The sequence below is a fragment of the Monodon monoceros genome, unplaced genomic scaffold (assembly GCF_005190385.1).
Source record: "Monodon monoceros isolate NGI ecotype Baffin Bay Population unplaced genomic scaffold, NGI_Narwhal_1 Super_Scaffold_4, whole genome shotgun sequence".
NCBI classification, from domain to species: Eukaryota; Metazoa; Chordata; class Mammalia; order Artiodactyla; family Monodontidae; genus Monodon; species Monodon monoceros.
This window is the reverse complement of record NW_021703781.1, coordinates 7,670,489-7,695,938: the sequence shown is the minus strand read 5'-3', so window position 1 is coordinate 7,695,938 and position 25,450 is coordinate 7,670,489. Positions and strand designations below refer to the sequence as shown.

The 25,450-nt window shown below is 37.5% G+C and overlaps 1 pseudogene; it reads left to right on the top strand.

The window, feature by feature from the left end:
* Positions 1-20,451: 20,451 nt before the first annotated feature.
* On the top strand, positions 20,452-21,271 carry LOC114883258 (annotated as a pseudogene).
* Positions 21,272-25,450: the final 4,179 nt, after the last annotated feature.

Here is a 25,450-nt window from a genome sequence, read left to right as displayed (position 1 = left end):
CAAACCAAAAGCAGGATTCCTACACAGCAGCTGTTGAGTTGCAGTGGCTGGGAGTCAAAGACCAGGGTCCTTATAATGATTTTGCCATTAATTACACAGCTGATATTAGGATAATTACTTGGGCTCTCTGGGGCCCAGTTTACTCAGTTATGAAATGAAGGGGCTGGACTGCATCATCTCACAAGCTCCTTTTCAGCTCCAACATGCTCTTTCACCCCTAACAATTCTCTTAGGGCTGTAGCGTAGCTATCATAGCAGTGAAGTCAAGAATATACTGTTACAGGTCCACAGAATGAAGTGACCTGACTGTGTGTGGCTGGGAAAGGCCATTGGCTGATGGATCACAAGTCTGAGAGATATAGTCACATTGTCAAGAAGACTTCAGGTCCAATTTAAAAGCCAAGTCAGAAATAAGGAAAGGCATTCCAGAGATTGGTGCCAACCGTAACAAAAATACGCCTTGTGCTGAAATGTGATAATGACTATTGATCCTGAGTTAGATTTTCAAGTCACAATTGCACCTATAGATCTTAGTCAACACCACTGTATTTTAAATAGATTATACGAAGAATTCCCCAGCTGTTAACTCTCTTCAATCTCACATATACTATATGTGTATGTATGTCCATTATTTGCGGCCTTTTTCTGAGCCATATGAACAAGTTATAGATGGGATGCCTCACTATATAACCCTCCAACTTAGGAAATCATCACTGATGTGACATAATCTTCCAATCCTCAGATACCATTCAAATTTCACCAACTATGCCAGTGAAATCTCTTTTTTCCCTGGTTCAGAATTCCATTCAGAGGTACATTTTGCATTTAGTTGTCATTCTTCTTTTGTTTTCTCCTAACTGGAAGACTTCCTCTGTCTTCTGTGTTCTTGAGCCTCACAGCTTTAAAAAATGTAAATCGTAATTATTGTCAGATGGCGCTGGATCTGGGTCCACCTGAGGTTTCCTCATTACTAGACTCAAGATGTGCTTTCTTGGCAGGGAAACTACAGAAATCATGCACTTTTTTTCTGTGCTTCACATAAGGGGCCCACGATGTTGATGTTGCCGACCAGTGGGAAGGTTAAACTTTAAAACCTGGTCATGTTCTTTTAACCAGCTTTCTCCATATAATCACCATCCTCCCCCACCTTTGTAACTGATATATTCAATTTAGGGGGTGATAGTCCAAGGTTATATTAGTATCCTATTTCCCATCAACTGCCACCCATCAGCTCAGCCTCCATTGACAACTCTCTTCTGAATCAATTACCACGATGATAGTAAGCCTGTGGTATCTTTGTAGTCTATCGTTTTTCTATAAAACATTTAATATTAACCTTCTACTGTACAGAAAAGCTTTTCATTTTCCCCAATTATTTTCTGATTCATTCATTTCAGTTCATTTAGTTATATCAGTGTAGACACATTTATGTTTTTATTCAGTGGGTTGTATTCTATCCCTACCATTATCCAGTTTTCCTAAATTTGGCCAGTGAGAATTCTGAAAGTGATATTGTGGCATGTTCCTATCATTCTTTGAGCATTTTCTCACTTTCTGTCACAAGATGTTCCAAGAAAAGTTGGACTTCCAGTGCCCTAACCCAGAGTCAACAATTTCTCCAAAGAATCTTGGTTCTTTCAATGTAGGGTTTGTGTTTAGAAACCAAGGACTAGGTGTTTATTGTGCTCATTGCTGCCCAAGTGTCAGTGCTTCTAGACCTTCTTGGTGGACAGAGCCAGGTCATGTGTATATACATGCATGCACACACATACATACATGTACACACGTATATCTCTGAGTCTGTATCTCTGGACATAGATATAGTTATGGATATAGATATATTTTAAGCATGAGTTCACACTGATATATACATCCAATTTCAATCCATCACCTCATCATTCTTTTCAGCCTTACTTGTAAATACTTATTGTCATTCTCAACATATTGACTTATATGATCAGTTTACATATTTGCTTGAGCCAAGCAGATTCCCTACTCACCCCAAGGTGGGCACACTGCTACACGAGACAGCTTTCAGCTCTGAGGCTAGTCCAGGTCGCCTCTCTTTTGGTCCATTATAACATCTCTACCCCCACTGACCCTCCTCCTCCCCCTTTCTACTCACCCACACTTGCCACCATATTTCTACTGAACTCATACTATTTATCTTCCTGCCTCAACAATAGCCCAGTTCAGGGACTTTCTGGTGGTCCAGTGAGTAAGACTCCACACTCCCAATGCAGGGGGCATGGATGTGATCCCTGGTTGGGGAGCTAAGATCCTCCTGCATGCCACACAGTGTGGCAAAAAAAACAAACAAACCAGAAAACAAAAAAACGAATAGCCCAGTTTAGACTCACTTTTTTGTGTGACCACAAAACTTCCATTAGCAAGAAACAGTCTCTCACTTCAATCTTAATGAAATAATTTGCTGCGTTCAGTTTTTCTCTGATTTCCCAACTTCAGAGCAGTGGATTGGATGAGAGTAAATAAAGCTAGGCCCTAAGCTTGTGAAGATCTGTAATTTAATAGAGCCAGATGCAACCCCTGAAGCATTGGTACAATGTGTGGATTTTTACCATTTCTCTGAGTCTGCGATCTAATCCATTATGTCAGTTTCCTGTAGTTACTCAGACTATCGATATCCAAAACAGCATTTTGACTGAATATCAATGTTTCAACCCAAATGTAGAGACCAGCAGAATCAGGACTTTTGCAAGTTCTTGAATTCACCTGGTCTCTTACACAACTATTATAACTGAACATCAATATCAACACAGGATGTTTGCAGAAGTTTATAAAAACACAAGGTACATCTTAACATACTTACTATAACATTACTATACCCTGTGTTGGATGGAAACGAACCCTCATCCCCAAAATTCAAATTACAACATTTTCCCCTTCATTTGAAATACAAAGAACCTCCTTTTAAAGTGACATTAAGTAATCCTAAATGAGTTTTTCTGAACTTGTGCCAACTTTATCTAGTAAGCAAATAGACAAATTATTGATACCATCTTTTATGTAAAAACTTTGTTTTTACATTTTTCTCTCCCCTTGTGTCATTTCTAGTACATTAGAAATAGTAAGAAAAATAGTGTCTAAAAAAATAGTGTCTAGTATAATTCAAATAATGACATTTTCCTAAATTTTGTTACCTACTCTAAGCTGGAACCAATACATTTATTGTTGATATTACCCCCCCCAATGCTTAGATGTTATTATAACCTGATATCTATGATAGAAGTTGATAAAAGTTAAAAATGATTTTCCCAAAATTATACATACAGTAAGACTTTGTTTTTCCCTCTCCTCTATCCCATGCATTAAATAATGCTTTCACATGGTAAGATGACCATAAATATTTGTTTAATGAATAAATGAATATGAATGGATACAGGTTTGGCTATGTCTAAAGCCTTTACTTACCCTATCTTGTGTTCAGCTTCATCCTCTTGTGTCTAATAAACCTTTTAACAGTCAAGTGGTAAAATGGGAGCATAATTCTAAATAAAGAAAAGAATGCACAGGTATGGATTACTGATGCCAAAATATTCTAATTTACAGTATCACAATCAAAGTGCATTCTCTGTATGCCCATTTCGCTGTTTTTCAAGGAAATTGCAAACTAAAATTTGACACCATTAATGAACTATGACCAGCAGTCCACACTCCAGCGTAGATCAACACCCTGATAATTCCTGAGCCGTGTCTCCATAGCTCAGGAGCCCTACCTGTTAGCCAATAGTAGCCGGTACTGCTAACATCAAGATTTACAGAGCAGTTATTTGTGGCTCTCAAAGAGAAGATAGTGTGTAATTCAGCAGTCTATGCCTTTCCCTTGAATCAGAAATTTTTGTTGCTATGATCACAGCTATTCGAAAAAGAATGTGGCAGTAGTGAAGGTTATAAGTTTTCCACTTGTGTGCATTAGTCAGATAGAAAGCAACATACAGTAACACAAGCAAAGAATGGTTTTCCAGCTTGACAGTGCTTTTTGGTAGAGTTGGAGTTAAAATATACCCATTGAAGCTGACCTGCCCTGCTTAGAAGGATTCTGTTATAGACAATGTTGATTTCCTCTCCCTGGATGGATGGTTGGGAAACTGGAGACTTCATCATGTTCAGCTCTCTTCATGGGCATATGGCACCCCCAGAGGACCAACTTACTGACAGGTCTCCTGAGCTGCCCACGAGTCTATTGACAAGAGAGAAAACACATCAATAAGCTGCACAGGAAAAACAAAGTTTGCCACCTCTTTTATATTTTGAAATGACAATTTTATGTTATGAGAAAATATTAGGCAGAGTTTTGTTCTTTACCAGCTATAAAGAGTGCCATCCAGATTCTTACAATGACAAGATGATTATCCATCGATTGGGATGATAATTTTCTCTAATGTTCTGAGTTTTTGTCATATAGAAAATGTGTATCTTCCAATTCATTCTAAAATATTATTTTTAAGGGGAGAGCATACAGACCATTGTCTTTTTTGTTAATAGTCACAATTATTACAGCTGCAGAAACACAGAAACCGACCATATTTTCATGAGAATTCCTCATTTTAGAAGTAATGTTGTTTTTTCTGTCACTCAAGGCATAAGTTTGCAAACTGGAAAGTTGGGAAGGTACTGGTTATTTCCATCATAAGTATTTTATTAAGATGTCACAGGTGAAAATATTGTTTTTATAGAATGCAGAAATATGAAACCCGTAATAAATCTGTATCAAACAAAGGTAGAGATATTTTCAAAATGGAAAAAAAGTATTGAAAGTATTTTATTTCCCTTTCACATTTTTATTTAAAATTTTATTTTGAAATTTAAAAAATGGAATCATTGGTTATTATGTAGAGCAAAGAAATAGTCAACTGGGCTTCCTTCGTGGCGCAATGGTTAAGAATCCACCTGCCAATGCAGGGGACACGGGTTCGAGCCCTGGTCCGGGAAGATCCCACATGCTGTGGAACAACTAAGCCCGTGAGCCACAACTACTGAGCCTTCGAGCCACAACTACTGAAGCCCTTGTGCCTAAAGTCCGCAACAAGAGAAGCCACTGCAATGAGAAGTCTGCACACCACAACGAAGAGTAGCCCCCCCTCGCCGCAACTAGAGAAAAGACCACGCGCAGCAACAAAGACCCATCACAGCCAATAATAAATAAACGCAGACCCAAGCACCATAAACACAAAGTGACCACTGAGTTTATTGCTGTGACAGTGCCTGAGAACCCAGTAGAGAGTCTATTGAGATGTGATTTGAAAACTCATCACAGGTCTGAGGAGAAACTGCTGCTTCCCTCACACCTCAAGCTTGGATGGGTACATCCTGGCCTGACAATACTCAAGAGCAGCATTGACTCAGTTTAGCAATCCTGACATGTAGATTGAAGAAAAACAGCCTAGTCATGTGGTTACCCATATGGATTCTAAAGGCAGATTTGAAAACATACTGGGTGACCTTGAGCGAGTAAGTTATTTACACTTGTTTCCCAATTGGAGACATTTATGTTAAAATGTGCTACAAATATACATACATACTTTTGCATATACATAATTTATTGTTTTAAAATGTAGGTTTTATTATTATTCAGAGGTGATGAGACCAACAGACTAGGAGACAACTGCCATTGAAAAGATGGTTTGTTAATTGCAGTTCCCAGTGGGAGGGCATGCCATGCCATGGGTGGGCAGGGGGCACGGGAGGAAGTACCAGGCTCAGTCAGGAGGCAGAGGGGAGCAGGAGGAAAACATGACAAGGACATTTATTATGGTTTATGTGGGAAGAAACATGTAAGTGAAAGCAGGCTTAGAATCAGCTAGTTTGAATGGATTCAGTGGGCTCTCAGGTATAGGGGCTGCACTGAATTGTCTGGCACTGGCCCTGAGAGATCAGGCAGGGTACGGAATGTAGGAGCCTTGTGAGAACCCAATAAAGGAGGTAGTTGGGGGACATGGGCTTTGGATTGTTTGGTTTGCATATGAAAGTTGCACTCACAGGGAAGTAGTTTGCTACCTCTAGGAATTAGCGAGCCATGGGAGATGCAATCTCCCAGGCCCCAGATGTCAAGGAATCATAAAATACAAAAAAATAAAAAACATGATTTTTATAAAGATGCCTTGTATTTTTTGTATCACTGTGTTATATAGACAATTAGACTGCACTGGTTAGACACAGTTTAGGCTCTATTTTTAAGGTGATTGAATGGGTAATTTCACCCCAATATTATTCTAATTTGTAGCCTTTTCTACCCACAAATGAGGAAAACAAACAAACAGCCCATTCTCTTGGCATTTTAGTTGATTCATTTGGCAAGACTTCCACAGTCTCCTTTGATTTTAGCTCTTATTTTTAAAGTATAATTCCACAAAGTTAACCTGAACGTTTCCAATACACTGTAGTTCCTGCAGTCAAATAGCAAAAGGAATCTCTCCAAAGATAATTGTTAAAAGGTTCCAAGTGACCATTTTTTACTGAATTTCTGAATGATTTTGGAACCTGTGATGGGTTAATTTTATGTGTCAGGTTGACTGGGCCACAGGATGACCAGATATTTGGTCAAATATTATCCTGGGTATGTCTGTGAGGGCGTTTTTTGATGAGTTTAACATTTAAATAGATAGACTGAGTACAGCAGATTTGCCCTCCCTAATGTGGGTGGGCCTCACCCAATCAGTGGAAGGCCTGAATAGAACAAAAAGCCTGACCATTCCCCAAGTAAGAGAGCATTCTTCTTGGCTGATGGCTTATGAACTAAAACATTGGTTCCTTGGGTCTCCAGCTTGCCTTAGAGATCTTGAGGCTTACCAGCCTCCATAGTCAAAGGAATCAATTTCATATAATAAATTTACTTTTATTATATATAAACATAAATATATATATTATATATTATATTAAATATAAATATATAATATTTGTAAATATATAATATATATATTATATTTATATCATATTGGTTCCGTTTCTTGGGAGAACCCTGACTAATGTAGTGCTAATGTAGTAGTGCTAATAATTTATCCCTAATAAAACTGATAATGTCGTGAGTAGACTCTCTGACTTTTGTTTTTGTGGACCCAAATTTCTATTAAGATTCCTCCTAAGTCTGGGATTTGATGACAATTAATTCTAAAACTGCCAAGGTAAAAGTGGCTCTTTTTTTCAGTCTGTTAAATATTCCTTTAAGGAAACAACATAAATATTAATAAATAAGTAAAATTATCATATTCCCACATTTTGGAACAAGAACTTGCTAACTCACACCTACAGACTCCCTCAAGGAAATACTAGGCAGTGATCTTGGTGATAATCATAAGATTACTTATATATTACAGACACAAGTACAGTACTTAAGATCTTTGATGGATAAAAATATCTATTAAGCATAAAAATAGATATGCCAAATAAGTGTATTTTACTTTCTCAGTAAGTAAAGTCTTACTAAGTAAGTCTTGCTAAGTTAGTACTCACTTTCACAAGGACTTCTCATGATTGAATAAGTGAAAAAAAGCCACAAGTGTAAGCACAAAGAACAGACACCACTAGAAGCACAGTGAGGGATATGCAGAATAGAACTGAAAAGCAAGTAGCTTAATCTGGAAATGAAGAACTTCTTTAGTATTAGAATGAAAATTATAGCTCTGGGAGACAGAAATGGAGAGCTCATATACACAAAACTGAAGGTGCAAAAAAGTGAAAAGCAAAGGAGAAAATATGCAAAGATGTACTAATCTACTCAGGTATTTTATTGACATCTTAATTAAAGACCCTGTACTTTCTGGTTATGTGTCCCATCTAAATTTAAACTCCTCCATAACAAACGCCAGCCTTGCGTCCACCACAAGATCTACCCAGGTCATACACATGAGAGGCAAATGTATTGGGTTAGTATAGCGTAGTCTGAAACTCAACCAATAATATTTAGGTTTTCTTAATTAAAAGTCAGAAGTTGATATTAAGCACATCCAATAATTTTTGAAATTAATATGTTAACAGGAAAGCTGCCAGGAGTCATAGCATGAGTTTTATAATTTGAAATCTACTGAGATACAGAAGCATAATTTTATTTTATTGCAGACATTTTCAACTACATAGAACACTCACTTCCCAGTTTCATAATGTAAAGCAGGCTAATGTCCCATCTGTCATGCAGCATTCTGCCTCAACGTGTGATCTTGGTGATTTCTGAAAGAGTTAGTTGCTGGATTGGAAGCAAATACTTTTTTTTGACATGTAAAATGCTTCTTGTGAATATTCATTTGTGGATTCCTCACATATTCCAATCCTAACTGTAGAATCCTCCTGTACTTAAACTATTAAACGAGATCTGAGGTGACTTGAAAAAGAGTCATATTTCTTTTACAGTTAGGGTTGTTAGATTTAACAAATAAAAAATATGGAATAAGCAGTTAAATTTGAATATCAAATAAACAATAAATATTTTTTTCAGGATAAGTATGCCCTATGCAATATTTAGGGTACACTTATACAAATCTGTTTACCTGAAATTCAAATTTACCTGGGTAACCTGTATTTTCTTTAACAATTCTACTTATAATAGAATAAAGTCTTTTCCTTATGTGTGTTGTGATACAATCTACTGTATTCCTTGAATATAAATCATGTAGACCCCATATTTTTTTGTCAAGGACAAACATGAAAGGATTACTTGTACTGGTAAGTACAGAAAGAAAGAAAATAAGGTGTGTAGCAAGTGACCTGGGGGCTCAGCTATGGCCATTGGAGGACATCCAGCCAGATGGCCAGGAAATGGTGTCCAAGAATCTGAAGCAATGGACAATGGAAGAAAGGATAGACAAACTGGAATAAAACATAAAGCCATAACAAAGGTGTCCACACAGCAGGAAGAGTGTGATACTGGGGAATCAGGGCTTCCCAGGTTGTTTCTGATGCATACGACTTCACCCAGAGGGGAAAGCAGTCCTTTGGGCGATGGGGCGAAAAGAAACCCTATACCTGATGGTCAGGACTCCCAGATTCATGCTGGTGTCATTTTAGGCTTGTCTTTTACCGTTTCTGATCATCGATCACTTTGTATGTAGTAAAAGGATAATATTATCTGCATTGCCAAGGGCCGGGAGGACGAAATAAGATAAGAACGGTAATCCATGTGATTATTATACAAATACCAGTTGTTATTCTTATTCCATGGCTGATGGTATTATCGAGACTAAATTCTAAGCATACAAGACAGTAAAGGTAAAAGGGATTTATAATGTGGCTTTTTCATTAGTCAATGTAATTATATATTCAGGTTCGAACTAGCTTATTTGGCTCATGTTAGAATTATTAGGGAAAATTCTTCCTTTTGTTCTCTTAATTTATTATGTGGGTAGAATTTTTATTTCACAATCTTATTTCTTTCAGGCGGAATATCTAAAATACCTTATCATTGGCTTGTCTACCAGCCAACCGAAATATTTTACTTCGTTCAAATTTATATTATTCTATATGAGGAATTTAGTTTTCCTCTATTATAAAAAAGAGATATTTCATAAAAGAAAATTTGATTTTCCACTATCCCAAGAAATCTCAAAAATATGGGGAAAAGGTATATATAATCAAGCTGCCTCTATTGACATTAATCTTTTATGAATTTGAACATTATTCGTGAAGCTCATTATCACTCAATAAAGAGTGACACATCCTCTTTTTTTTAACATTTTTATTGGAGTATAATTGCTTTACAATGGTGTGTTAGTTTCTGCTTTATAACAAAGTGAATCAGTTATACATATACATATATCCCCATATCTCTTCCCTCTTGCATCTCCCTCCCTCCCAACCTCCCTATCCCACCCTTCTAGATGTCACAAAACACCAAGCTGATCTCCCTGTGCTATGCGACTGCTTCCCACTAGCTATCTATTTTACATTTCGTAGTGTATATGTGTCCATATATACACTACCACTCCCTCACTTTGTCCCAGTTTACCCGTCCTCCTCCCTGTGTCCTCAGATCCATTCTCTAGGAGGTCTGCGTCTTTATTCCGGTCTTGCCCCTAGGTTCATCAGGACCTTTTTTTTTTTTTTTTTTAGACTCCATATATATGTGTTAGCTTACGGTATTTGTTTTTCTCTTTGACAGACTCTACATCCATCCACCTCACTACAAATAACTCAATTTCGTTTCTTTTAATGGATGAGTAATATTCCATTGTATATATGTGCCACATCTTCTTTATCCATTCATCTGTTGATGGACACTTAGGTTGCTTCCATGTCCTGCCTATTGTAAATAGAGCTGCAATGAACATTGTGCTACATGAGTCTTTTTGAATTATGGTTTTCTCAGGGTATATGCCCAGTAGTGGGATGGCTGGGTCGTATGGTAGTTCTATTTTTAGTTTTATAAGGAGCCTCCATACTGCTCTCCATAATGGCTGTATCAATTTACATTCCCACCAACAGTGTATGAGAGTTCCCTTTTCTCCACACCCCCTCCAGCATTTACTGTTTGTAGAAGTTTTGATGATGGCCATTCTGACTGGTGTGAGATGACATCTCATTGCAGTTTTGATTTGCATTTCTCTAATGATTAATGATGTTGAGCATTCTTTCATGTGTTTGTTGGCAATCTGTATATGTTCTTTGGAGAAATGTCTGTTTAGGTCTTCTGCCCATTTTTGGATTGGGTTGTTTATTTTCTTCTTATTATTATTTTTTTGCGGTACGCGGGCCTCTCACTGCTGTGGCCTCTCCCATTGTAGAGCACAGGCTCCGGACGCGCAGGCTCAGCGGCCATGGCTCACGGGCTCAGCCGCTCCGCAGCATGTGGGATCTTTCCAGACCGGGGCACGAACCTGCATCCCCTGCATCGACAGGCAGACTCTCAACCACTGCGCCACCAGGGAAGCCCTGGGTTGTTTATTTTTTTGAAAATGAGCTACTTGTAAATTTTAGTGATTAATCCTTTGTCAGTTGCTTCATTTGCAAATATTTTCTCCCATTCTGAGTGTTGTCTTTTTGTCTTGTTTGTGGTTTCCTTTGCTGTGCAAAAGCTTTGAAGTTTCATTAGGTCCCATTTGTTTATTTTTGTTTTTATTTCTATTTCTCTAGGAGTGTCAAAAAGGATCTTGCTGTGATTTATGTCATAAAATGTTCTGCCTATGTTTTCCTCTAAGCGTTTTATAGTGTCTGGATTTACATTTAGGTTTTTAATCCATTTTGAATTTATTTTTGTGTATGGTGTTAGGGAGTGTTCTAATTTCATTCTTTTACATGTAGCTGCCCAGTTTTCCCAGCATCACTTATTGAAGAGGCTGTCTTTTCTCCATTGTATATTCTTGCCTCCTTTATCAAAGATAAGGTGACCATATGTGCATGGGTTTATCTCTGGGCTTTCTATCCTGTTCCATTCATCTATATTTCTGTTTTTGTGCCAGTACCATACTGTCCGGATGACCATAGCTTTGTAGTATAATCTGAAGTCAGGGAGCCTGATTCCTCCAGCACCATTTTTCTTTCTCAAGACTGCTTTGGCTCTTTGGGGTCTTTGTGTTTCCATACAAATTGTGAAATTTTTTGTTCTAGTTCTGTGAAAAATGCCAGTGGTAGTTTGATAGGGATTGCATTGAATCTGTAGATTGCTTTGGGTAGTAGAGTCATTTTCACAATGTTGAGTCTTCCAATCCAAGAACATGGTATATCTCTCCATCTATTTGCATCATCTTTAATTTCTTTCATCAGTGTGTTATAATTTTTTGCATACAGGTCTTTTGTCTCCTTAGGTAGGTTTATTCCTAGGTATTTTATTCTTTTTGTTGCAATGGTAAATGGGCGTGTTTTCTTAATTTCACTTTCAGGTTTTTCATCATTAGTGTATAGGAATGCAAGAGATCTGTGCATTAATTTTGTATCCTGCTACTTTACCAAATTCATTGATTAGCTCTAGTAGTTTTCTGGTAGCATCTTTCGGATTCTCTATGTATAGTATCATGTCATCTGCAAACAGTGACAGCTTTACTTCTTCTTTTCTGATTTGGATTCCTTTTATTTCTTTTTCTTCTCTGATTGCTGTAGCTAAAACTTCCAAAACTATTTTGAATAATAGTGGTGAGAGTGGACAACCTTGTCTTATTCCTGATCTTAGTGGAAATAATTTCAGTTTTTCACCATTGAGGATGATGTTGGCTGTGCATTTGTCATATATGGCCTTTATTATGTTGTGGTAAGTTCCCTCTATGCCTATTTTCTGGAGGGTTTTTATCATAAATGGGTGTTGAATTTTGTCAAAAGCTTTCTCTGCATCTATTGAGAGGATTGTATGGTTTTTCTCCTTCAGTTTGTTAATATGCTGTATCACATTGATTGATTTGCCTATATTGAACATTCCTTGCATTCCTGGGATAAACCCCACTTGATCATGGTGTATGATCCTTTTAAGGTGCTGTTGGATTCTGTTTGCTAGTATTTTGTTGAGGATTTTTGCATCTATATTCATCAGTGATATTGGTCTGTAGTTTTCCTTTTTTGTGACATCTTTGTCTGGTTTTGGTGTCAGGGTGATTGATGGTGGCCTCATAGAATGAGTTTGGGAGTGTTCCTCCTTCTGGTATATTTTGGAAGAGTTTGAGAAGGATAGGTGTTAGCTCTTCTCTAAATGTTTGATAGAATTCTCCTGTGAAGCCATCTGGTCCTGGACTTTTGTTTGTTGGAAGATTTTTAATCATAGTTTCAATTCCAGTGCTTGTGATTGGTCTGTTCATATTTTCTATTTCTTCCTGGTTCAGTCTCGGAAGGTTGTGCTTTTCTAAGAATTTGTCCATTTCTTCCAGGTTGTCCATTTTATTGGCATAGAGTTGCTTATAGTAATCTCTCGTGATCCTTTGTATTTCTGCAGTGTCAGTTGTTTCTTCTTTTTCATTTCTAATTCTGTTGATTTGAGTCTTCCTCCTTTTTTCCTTGATGAGTCTGGCTAATGGTTTATCAATTTTGTTTATCTTCTCAAAGAACCAGCTTTTAGTTCTTTTGCTCTCTGCTATCATTTCCTTCATTTCTTGTTCCTTTATTTCTCATCTGATCTTTATGATTTCTTTCCTTCTGCTAATTTTGGGGTTTTTTGTTCTTTCTCTAATTGCTTTAGGTGTAAGGTTAGGTTATTTATTTGAGATGTTTCTTGTTTCTTAAGGTAGGATTGTATTGCTGTAAACTTCCCTCTTAGAACTGATTTTGCTGCATCTCATAGGTTTTGGGTTGTTGTGTTTTCATTGTCATTTGTTTCTAGGTATTTTTTTATTTCCTCTTTGATTTCTTCAGTGATCTCTTGGTTATTAAGTAGTGTATTGTTTAGCCTACATGTGTTTGTAATTTTTACAGAGTTTTTCCGGTAATTGATATCTAGTCTCATAGCGTTGTGGTCAGAAAAGATATTTGATATGATTTCAATTGTTTTAAATTTACCAAGACTTTACTTGGTGACACATCCTCTTAAAAAGAACTGCCATAATAGAAGTAGCTACAATCAGCTCATTTCATGTAGAAAGCCAGGGTCCCATTTTTCCTTGGTACTCATCTGCTGAACAAGGTCAGGAAGATGTTGATAGTGGTTTCACGTATATTTGTTCCAGTAAAATGGTGAAACAAAATGTGACGTGACTGATAAAGACAGAATAGAAAAATCAAATAGTGTGTGATTATGAAATCTTGGCTATATTTCCTAGCTTCGGAATATAAAATAATTGTGGGATTTTTGTTTTCCTTGACATTTAGCTCAGTAAATGTTTCTGATAATTCAAATGCAAATTTCCGATTTCTGAGATAATTTATTTTCATTATATTGTTAACACTTAAGGTAAGCTACATTACACTTTCCATTTCACAAAAGATTTCCCTCCCTGGAAGAACTTATTTGCATTATTCAGATCTGAGAGTTATAAATGTCAGTGAAGCTTGACAGTTGTTTAAAACAAAATGCAAAGAGCAGGACGCTCATGGGTCTCAGCCCTGTGCATTACGTGAGCTTTCCTCTGTTGCATAACTATAGCCTGTACAATGTATCTTGGTCCATTACGTACATAGCCATGGTCAAGTAGGACACACAACATAATAAAGTGTGAAAGGTAATGCAGTGGGCTTGCTTAGCAAATATGAATGAGTGTCTCCTCTGAAATAGGCACTTTACTGAGTGCTGGAAATGTGCCCATGGATGCGACAGATGGAAACTACATTCTAATAGGAGAGTGAGGGAGGGGAAGAAGGAAGGGAGAGAGGGAGGGACGGAGGGAGCAATCACAGATCAACAGCTACAGATTTAGAGAAAAAGGATTAGTAAGTGATATGAACGTTAATAAAGAACTGAAAACTCAAATTTGGAAATGAGCTAGCCATTCCCACTATTTGGATGACAGTTCAAATTTTATACCTTATGCGTTCTTCTTTGTGTATTATTGTATCTATTATATATATAGCATGCCAAATTAACCCAGATCTTGTTTGTCAGAGAACTCAAATTTTGAATCTGAGCTGAGACTGGACTTGAAATGGAGTTTACCCGTAAAAAAGGGGGATTAGGAAATGAATATGATAAAAAAGATAAAAGATAAAAAGTATAAGTTGCTTTGAGGAGCAGTCTTATTTAAAATACTGATAAAAACTAGGCAAATACATCAAAGGTTAACTACAAATATTTCCTATGCCAAGTTTGGGCTAGTTTGCTTGAGCTGCCACCCGACCACTCATCTAATCTTCTGTAGGGACCACTGGTTGTCTTCCCTCAGCCTTTCCCCCAGACCATCTTGACAGCCCCAGGTTTCTATAGAGGATTTCATAATGTAAGGGAGAAATATAGATTTTCCTGATGTGGAACCCATGAACTAGGTGAGGCCAAATAGAACATTTCACTCCCCTTGACAAAAAATAAAATTAGTTAAGAGTTGGCATTATGACTTAAACTGATCCAAGGACGGAATTTTGAGGCTTTTTTTCTGAAAAATCGGGGACCGACATGCTCACTCTCCTTATGAATGGCGTGATATATGGTAGTGAAGACAGGAACTGCTAAAACTATTTTATTACACATAGGGAAGGAGGATGACACAAGAACAAGAGAGGAGCTGAATGAATCAGAGGTAAAAGCTGGAACCTGAATCAGATCATGCCTGAAATTTGCACTATTTTCACCCTTTTCAGTTGCTGGCTTCTTAGCTGAGCCTGTCATTTCTGTGAATCATTTAATCCAGTTGAGTTCAGTTTTCTAATTAAAATTTCTTCTGTCTATCCATGATGGAATCCTCTTTGTTTAGATTTTTATACATATGGAGACTGTTTGTCCCCTTCATTGACTCTGCTATCCTGGGCAGACAATGGATTTCTTTTCTAGCCTCACCCGTTCTTTCCATCTCCCTGACCTCCTACCACAGGGAACTGCTCAGCTATGTGTCTTAATACCCTCCATGAATCAACAGCCCAGACCAATTTTCATGGAATCACTCTGGCATCAGGAACCCATATTCTCTGACATTGGTAGGCTTTGAGGGAAATAGCTATAAATTACTAAAACTTCTCTCCTAGACTACAGCAGGGTTGAAAACTGGATAAAATGTCCTTGGCCTATCGGCATATATTCTGAGTTTAATGTGATGTTTCTATAAGCAAGTTATATTTTAGGAATGAATTACTTTCTCTTCAAGTTTGAAGATTTTGGTTATTGAAATTAAATGACTGCCTAAGTCCTGCATGAACACAAATCTAGCTTAAATATTGTGTCTCCAGGTAGATGAGACTTTCTTACAGCATCCAGTTGGAGGAACACTTCTGGATGAATTAAAAAATACATGGATATGATATGAATAATTATTCATGAAACAGACATTTATTAGTGTTCCACCTTGTAGCACACACTACTCTAGGTCCTATGAAGTCCATATTAGGAATTATAAAAACTCATGTCTGCTCTCAAGGAACTCATATACAAACAACAAATAATAGTGCAGTGGGATAAAAGCGTCACCATCATAGAGACACCAGTCATACAAATGAGCCAAAGATGGTTCCTATATATTGGCCTTTGTTTATTTCTTTAGATCAGACTGAGATGTATTCCCTGAAAGCTCAACAGTGACAAACTCAAATTTTTACCCATCCAATTGTTAGCTTGTTAAACATCACTAAATTAAGCAGATTTTTAGCCTTTTAGAGTCTCTCTGCTTTCATATCCCACAAAACTGCACCTAATGCCTGCTAGCCAAAGATAAGATAAAACCACAAGACAACAAAAAACACAAAGCCACTATTTCCCTTGGGAGCTGTCTGCCAAGAGAGCCTTTGCCAGGCTGCTGAGCACATCCTCTAGATGTAGAAGGCTCTCTCTGAGCCCCTTGCCCTTGAGGTCTTGCCCCCTCCCCTTCTAGATGGTGGCTCCCACCCCTTAAGCCTCCAGACTTCTGATGCTGGAAGGTACCTCCTCTGCATGCATTCCATCAAAATAAAGCTTATGGGTACTACTGCCAGGTCATATCTGTTTTCCTGCTTATCCCTGAAATCCTCAAACACTGCCTAAGCACATAAGCCAGATTCAGTGAGAGAGAAGAATATAGGAGAGTTGAGAAGACAAAGAAGGGGATAAAGGCAATCACAGTCATGGGGACAGAAATGTACAAAGTTCTGAAATGTAGTACATTCTGGATATGAACTTTCAGGAATTCAGTGTGATTGGAGTGTCAAAAGCAGAATGTGAGAAATGAGATTAGACTGGTACACAGCAGATAGAGCATGCCATGCCAAGAGGTTTGTATTTATCCTGGCAGCAATGGAGGTCTGTTAAGGAATGTTAAGCGAGGGAGTAAGTGATCAGAATTGTATTTTAGAAAGATCCACCTGGAAGCAGTGTGGAGAATGGTTTTGAGGAAAATCAGCACCAGAAAAAGTTTGCCCAAATAAGAAACCATTACAGTAACATCAGTGAGAAATTATGAGGCCTTGCACAAAGGTGTGAGAGAGGTATGGAAACAATGAGTGTTTTGGGTTTTTTGTCTTTTTTTTAAGAACAAGAATCGAGAGCATTTTTTGATTGACTTGACATAATGGGTGAGAGGATATGAAGAGAAAAAGATGACTTCCTGGAATCTGGTTTGGGTGAATGGCTGCATTGTAGTGTATAAATTAAAGCTGAAATAGAAATCTCAGAAGAAGGAATGGACAGATTTTCTGGTTGGAGGGCCAACATTAATTTCAACTTTGGACATGTTGAATTTGAGGTCTTTGGAGTCATTTAGTCATTACCATTAGAGAACTGAATAGAGCTGGGAGTCGAAAATTCAGAAAAAATCTGTATATGATAAAAATTTGGATCTAGCCTATGAGCAGTGGTTGAAGACACAGAAGTGATGGGATTGTCCAAAAATAGTTATGAAATATAAGAATCCCGGATGGATTCCAAGGTACAGTGATATATTAAATGAATGACTACAGAGAGAAGAATATACAAAGGAGAGGTATCCAGGAAAGAGAGGTGACATGGACGTGAAAAGAGAAGAAATATACAGAAAGAAAGAGAGAAATGAAAAGTTTCCACAACCTCCTTATAAGATCAACTATTCAATAATTTTAAATTTAAATAATTTTTTGTTCTTTATTTTGAAATATCAAAATAATTGTGATCTCATTAGTATCTTTGAGCTATGCTCTTCAGATTGTGAAGTGTGGTCCACATGCATCAAAATCACCTAGGAGTGTGGTTTAAAATTCAACTCTACTCCAGAAATCTGAGTCAGTGATAAGGGATGTGGATCCAGGAATCTGACTTTCCTAGCTTTCCAGGTTTAGTCCTACTGTCTTACAAGGAATTTGGGGTAAGAGCTCCATTGAAGTGAAGCTAAAAACTAGGATTTAGGATGTGAGGTTTGATGTTTAAAGATCTTTAATCGTGCTTTCTGCAGTGCTCAGACCAAGACTGTAAAAAATGGTTAACTCTATAAGAAAGATCAACCTAGTCAATCAGTTTCTGAATCAGACTGAGAAGTTGATATATTTAGAAAACAAAATAGTTTCCTTTCATGAACCATTATCTATATATTTTTAATGATCAAAGTACGATCCATAAAATGTCAATCTGTGTTGTAATTAATTAACAAAAGGAAATGAGAGTTTCAGCTATTCCAGCCAAAGCCAGTAGATTTAAACTGTACACTAATTTTTAAGTGAACAGAAACCTTTAAAATATATGTCAAACTCTTCTTTTTTTTTTTTAACATGAGGGTTAAAGAATAAATAAGGAGTTGAATGACCGACTCCTGTAATACAAATAATTACATAAGACACTTCATAAGAACAGGACAGATGTCTGGTTTGTCACAGCATGCCCACATTTAGCACAGTGCCTGGTATATAAGCTACTCAATAAATTAGTTTGAGATTCAAACAGAACAGTGTTCAAATACACATCTACCACACAGCAATCCTTTGACCTTGAAAAATAATTGTAACCTCTCTGTTTTAGCCAGGGTTCTCTAGAGAAACAAAGCTAATAGAATATATTCAGATATATAGAATGAGATTATGAGGCATTGGCTCAGCAATTATGAAGGCTGAGAAGTCCCACAATCTGCCATCTGCAAGCTGGAGGCCCAGGAAAGCTGGCAGTGTGGTTCCAGTCCAAACTGACAGGCCTGAGAACCAGGGGAGCCAATGGTGTAAGTCCCGGTCTGAGTCTGAAGGCCCCCAAACCAGGAGCACTGATTTCCAAGGGCAGAAGAAGACAGCTGTTCCAGCTCAAGCAGAGAGAGCAAATTTGCCCTTCCTCCTTCTTTTTGTTCTATTCAGGCCCTCAACAGATTGGATGATGCCCACCTGCACTGGTGAGGGCCATCTTCTTTACTCTGTTGTCTACCGTTTCAAATATTAATCTTTTCAGGCAACACCCTTACAGACACACCCAGAAATCATGTTTTACCAGCTGTTAGGACATCCCTTTGTCCATCAAGCTGATGCAAAAAGTTTACCATCACATTCTCTCAGTTAATTTTCCTGTAAGCTTGTTCTGGCCTTACATGGTACAGTGTGTGAAAAGTGACTCACAGAGCACAAGCAGTCAAAATATGCAGAGGTAAATTGACCTTGAAGCTATCATAGCTTAAGTCAGGGCCTCTTACTTGCGTATGCCCCTTCCAAAGCCTTGTATGGGGCTCTACTAATCGGTTAACGTGATCTGGTTTTTTGTAATGTTTGCAAAAGTAACATATTTTTAATATTATTTTTATAAGAAAGGGTCCCCTAAATGAGCTTTAGGCCTCACAAAACTTGGCTTTGTCCGTGAATATATGATAAGTAGTAGTATTATTCGAAAAAGAAATTTTATACAACCTATAGAAAATTCCTAGCACATTACTGGCACACAGTAAATGTATTATTTTTACATATGTTATAAATTGCTTATTTATAATATAGACTGTTCCAGCAATGTACATGGTAGTTTATAAATGTACATAAAATATATAAAAATAAAAAGTGGAAGAAGATATGATAGAAGTTTTCTAACAGAAGAGAGGTAAGATGAATCCATACACATTCTAGCAGTCAAAGCAAAATGCAATAAAATTGGGTATTTATTTCACAGTGTGCATGAGCAGATGAAGTGCTAAGTAGAAACTCAACTATTTCCAGTATGAAGTAAAATATTTAGGATTTTTTCATTAAAAGAAAACTGTAGTGTACTGAACAATGTCTTTAGGTCTTTAGAGTAAAATCAGCAAATGATATCATATATATGTTAAAGACCCCATAAAAAAATGTGATAATAATTTTAGCCCTACTTTTTAGATTGTATAAATTCTTTGTAAAAGGATGTGAAAAAAGGAAAATTTGTGTTTCTGAAGGTAGGTACGGAGTTGTTGAATAAAGATTCTCATTGAGGAGCTAGGAAACGCCAGTTGATTACAAGAGATTTGCATTGTGAGATGGGGTCACAGTCGGATAGTAATTTTATAGCCAAAAAAAGGAAAAATTTATTGTGCAGCGACCTGAGTGGTGGGGAGGTAGTTAAAAACTGATACAAACATTTGGGCTGGAGAAATTGACTCCGGAAGTCGTTACACAGAATCCTACGGAGGTGGCGCGTGCCCGCCCTGCGCCCGTCCCGCCCCTCACGTCCCTCGCGCCTTCGCAACCTCACGCCCCACCCCGCCCCACGCCCTTCACGATGCCGCGCCCTTCGCGCCCCTCACGCTCCTCACGCCCGTCACGCCCGTCGCGCCCCTCACGTCCCTCGCGCCCTCGCGACCTCAAGCCCCTCACGCCATCATGACCTCACGCCCCTAGCGCTCCTCGCTCCGTTCGTGCTGTCGCGCTCCCGGCGCCGTCGCGCCGGGCGGGAAGCACCGAGAGCCAGGCGCCGGAGAACGTTCGCCGCTTGTGCAGCTCAGCGAGGGCCAGGCCGGAGGAGGCGAAGGCGGCTGCGTCCCAAAGACCTGGGCGCCACCAGCTCCGGCCCAGAAGATGATTGAGGAAACTGGGAGCAAGCGTAACATGGCAGAGAAGAGGCAGCTGTTCGTAGAAATGCGTGCTCAGAATTTTGATGTCCTATGACTATGAATTGACAAATTGCAAAGCACGATTTGTACAAAAAACGATGCAGCCTCCATCTTGCTGGTCTCTGGAACATGCTGGAAGCTTTTCGAGACGGCGGCCTTGATACACTGGACTCATCCCCTGAGATCAGTGTGTCCCGCCTCGGGACCGACCCTCATCCATCTACTGCCAGCGGAGCACGTGCCTTCCTTCTCATGAGTCGGCGTGGACCAGCCCCTCAGCTCCTCCTTGACTTCGTGATTGCTGCTGTGACAGTGAGGCCCGAGGCAAGTTGATGGTATTTTCTGTTAAAGCTGTGTTAGCATGTGTGGTGGGAAAATGCTGGACAAGCTGAGATATGTTTTCTCCCAGATGTCAGATTCCAGTGGCTTAATGCTATTTAGCAGGTCTGACCAGTTTCTGAAGGAAGTTCTAAAGTTCCCAGCAGCTGTCTGTGAAGGGCCATCTTGTGGTTACACAGAGCACTCAGCCTGCACCTGTTTTCCACAGCCGAAAAAGAGAATGCTGAGTATGCCTTTAGACACAACAATGGCTGATCCTCCTCCCCAGGGGCCTTGTCTGGCTACCTCTCAAGCATAGGCTTGCCCACACGGAGGAGGTCTGCCATCCCGTGGAGTGCTCCAGTTTCCGGTGTGAGGCGGAGTGTCCCTATTCCTGGTTTGAGCGTGGGATGGGTTTCTGGTACCCATGCCGGCAGTTGCCACACCCCCAGCTCTGCCAAAATTGATCTTTGTGTGGTCATGCCAGTGTCCCTCACGGCAACCAACACCAGGTGAAGGAGCATCCCTCCTGGGTAACTGCTTTGTGTCTCAGTCTGTGTCCCCAACAGTTCGTCTGTTTCACCGGTAACAACACTAGGGCCACTTTCCTCATAGATGCCTACCGTAAGTAAGGGTGTAGTGTCATGAAATATTAACACTTACATTTATGACGGGGCTTGCAGATATGTTGTGTTTCATCACTTGATTTGAAAAGCAGAGTTTTTAAAGTATGGGGAGATGGAGTTACGATGACATTTGACAAGGTTCCTTTTATTCAGTAACTTGGAACGTGACAGTGCTCGCTTTCCAAGTGAAAGGTGTCTTCTTGTTTTAAAATTGTACAAGGGGTACCACCCCCACCCCAAAAGACTTAACTCTCTGAGCTTTAAGGAACATTTAAAGTTCTTTTTTTCAAGCAAGTTTACTTCGTGCTTATAGGGTTTAAACGTTGCAAAGAAAGCTGCATGAAATGAAGTTAAATTTTTGCCTCTCAAGCTGGGGAAATACTGTATTTTACAATTGTCACGTGGATGTCTTTACTTTCTAAAATAGTCTTTTAAATAACAACATTTGGGTGGAGCTTAATGCCTGATTTTTCTGTGGTGTTTATAAATCATGTAATAAGTTCAGCACCAATCATTTTTCCTTCTCTTCTCTCAGTTTATTTCCAGAGTTTTAAAAATGTCATACTTTTATTTCCAAACAGTTTCTAGAGCCTTGTTTTAAAACCTTTTACTTTAGTTTTTGTTGGTTAGTTTACTAGAAGGTAGAAAAATATAGAGTCATAAGTATAATTCAGGATCTAAGTTCTCAGGCCTGTTCATCCTACTGGAGTTTAAGTACTAGAAAGCTTTGATAAGCGGGGGGTTTTCCTCTCTTTTTTTTTTCTTTTTCCTAGTTAACCTTCTTAAAAGTCAATCAAGAAGAAAGCAAGTAAGTTTATATCAGGGATTAGTTAAAAACAAAAACCAAACTTTAATCAAGTGTATACTTTACTTCCTACATTTCTGACAATGTCTTAGATATAATTTTTTTATCAAATAGCTTTTCAGTTACAGTTAAACCATATAATTTTGTTAAACTGAACATCCTATCCTGGGTATTGTTGTGTTGTAAATTCTAGTATTTTGTTTTTGGTTGAGGTGTCATTATTTTACATTTTTTAAACAAGCAAAGGAAAAAAAAATAACACTTAGTAGTTTCTTCTCTTTTTCATTGACTCGGGAGAATTTATAGATTTTCAAATAGTTACTTTTTCTTAAAGTACAAGTATCCCACTGTGTTAATTGATTTGTTAACATTTTCAACTGTTTTTGGTTAGAGTCTAACTCTTTACACTGAGGTAGCTCTTTGCCCTATTACCTTTTTTTAAATTGATTTACTTATTTATTTTTATTTTTTATTTTTTTAAACATCTTTATTGGAGTATGATTGCTTTACATTGTTGTGTTAGTTGCTGCCTATTACCTTTCATAATGATTGGATTCTCTGGAATGTATCTACTGAAAATCCTCATCCTAGATATTGGGGCTAGGAGATGAACTTGTTTTTCAGCTTAGTTTGAACTTGCTCCTTTAGCTAATTTATAACCCTTATAGAAATGGGAATTGTACGTTTATTTAAAGATAAATGACTGTTTGAATATTGCTTTCTGATTTACAGAGCAGTTTTTCACGTGAAAAACTCTATTGAATTTTTCCATTGCTCTGTAACATACATAAATTGAAGTACAGAAATCACAAGTGAATTCTTATATTTCTGTTTAAACTTCACAACACTCTTGTGAAGTAAGTCTTATTTCTATTCATTGTTATTTTTATTTCAGCTTTATTTTTTTCTACTTTATTAGTTCATTTTGGTTATAGTGACTTAAGATTTCGGGAAAAATCAAGTATTATCAGCATGCATAATTTTGAAGCCGGTATCATAAATGTATCAGTTTTGAATTTTGACGAGTATATACATTATGTAGTAGATGCATACTGGTAAGGCCTTTTAGCAATATACGTGTGTGTGTGTGTTGTGAGTATAACTTGTTTTCAAGATTAGGACTATGTGCAATACCCTTGTTCTTTGAGGAAGATATCAGTGAATTTTGAGGCTGATGTGAGTAAAGAAGTTTCCACTTAGCAAAAAGATGTGTGATCAGTTAAGTAGTAATTTTTTGAAGATTGTCCACTGTATCTGTACTAATATTTTGAATGAATGTTTCTCTGTGTTCACAACAGATGAATTTAGCGTGCATTTAACCAGCTTCTATATGAATTTACATTGTAGATTTGATATGTCTAGTGTTGGTGTTTGGAAGTTTATTTTGATTTTTCCAAAAGCTTTCGTTTAATATTTTATCTAAGTAACTAGCAGTGTAATTTCTTATTCTTCTAGTCACTGATCCATTCATTTGCCTTTATTATAGAAAAAAAAAGCCACATGATACTATTAAAAAAACAAAACAAAACAAAAGAATCCTAGGAACAAGCCCTCATCGTAGTTATAAAGCATGAAGCATGATGGTGGCTAAGAGGCCCTGATATAGAAGCTCAGCAATTTAAGGAATAAAATGGCATTCCACAAACAAATAATAGGGTAACTTTATTCTTTTCAATGACATCTGTTTTGTCCTAGAAACGCTCAATTAAAAATTAACGTTTTCTGCTCATTCCCTGGAAGTCCAGTGGTTAGGACTTGGCGCTTTCACTGCTGGGGCCCGGGTTCAGTCCCTAGTTGGGGAACTAAGATCCCGCAAGCTGCGGGGCATGGCCAAAAAAAAAAAAAAATTAACATTTTCTATGTACAGTATCTAAAACGTGAATCCTCTAGATCAGGAATAGACAAACTTTTTCTGTAAAGAGTCAGAGAGTAAAGATTTTGGGCTTTGCAGGCCATACTGTCTCTGTCAGAGCTACTCCATAATAGCAGAAAAGCAGCCATAAAAAATTGGTGAATGAACAGAGATGGCTATGAGCCAACAAAAATTTATTTACAGACCCTGAAATTTAAATATCCTACAGCATCACAAAAAATTATTCTTATTTTTTTTCAATAATTTAAAAATGTAAAACCATTCTTAAATAGTGGGCTGTACAAAAAGAGGTGGCAGGCTGGATTTTACCATTAGGATATAGTTTGCCAACCCTTGGCCTACATGTTTTTCAGTAGGGTTCCTCCCCTGCTACCAACAGTAGAATAACTTTGACTAGACCTAGTTATAATGAACTTCATAGATGGCTAGGAATAGAGTTCTCCTAACCTAAGTCCAAAATGACATTTTATCATTCTAAACAAAGTATCCCAAAATAATAAAGAATTTGTTATATCTTGAGAATACATTTTTTAATAACATGTTTTAATAACATTAAGTAAACTTGTCATATTCTCTGTTGGAATTTTTGGAAATAAGTACCAAGATATCTTATATGTAGATAAGTCTTTGCCTTCTTTAAAATTATTTTGAAAAAATCTTAATTCTCCCTCATTTTAATCTGCATGTCTGATTTAAATGCTTAATGATTCTGAGACTATTGAGTGAGAATAATTTAACATTTTAAAACTTCTTAGTTTTATACATAGCAGTTTCTCATTAATATGTAAACATTTATAAAAGTTTGAAAGTAAAAATCATATGGCCTGAACTTTGCTATTCACCTTTCAATATGTAAAAGGACATTCAATATCTTATTTTTAAGCTCTTCAACTTATATGCAAATAGCTATTTACCAAGTTATTTTAAATAATGTAACAAAATGCCTAAACCCTTCAATCAAAACACACTGCCAGGATCTTGACCTACATCTAAATATTTAGTCTTCTTATGTGATGTACCAACATTCTGAATTTTATGTTTATCATTTCATTATTTCCCAAGTATATAATTTGCACACATCTATGTATATATATAGGCAAAAATATTTTTTTTTATGTTTTAACTTTGTAAAAGAGGTATCACTCTTTATTCAGTCCTTTTGGACTCTACCCACTGACTATAGTGGCACTAAGATTTACTATATATGATATTTCACTGTAGCTTATTCATATTGACTACCTGTAAAATATTCCATCGTGGGAATATAGCACAGTTTATTCTTTCATTTTTCCCATTTAGAAGAAATGAGGTTTTTTTGCTATTATGAGAACAGCATTTCTAT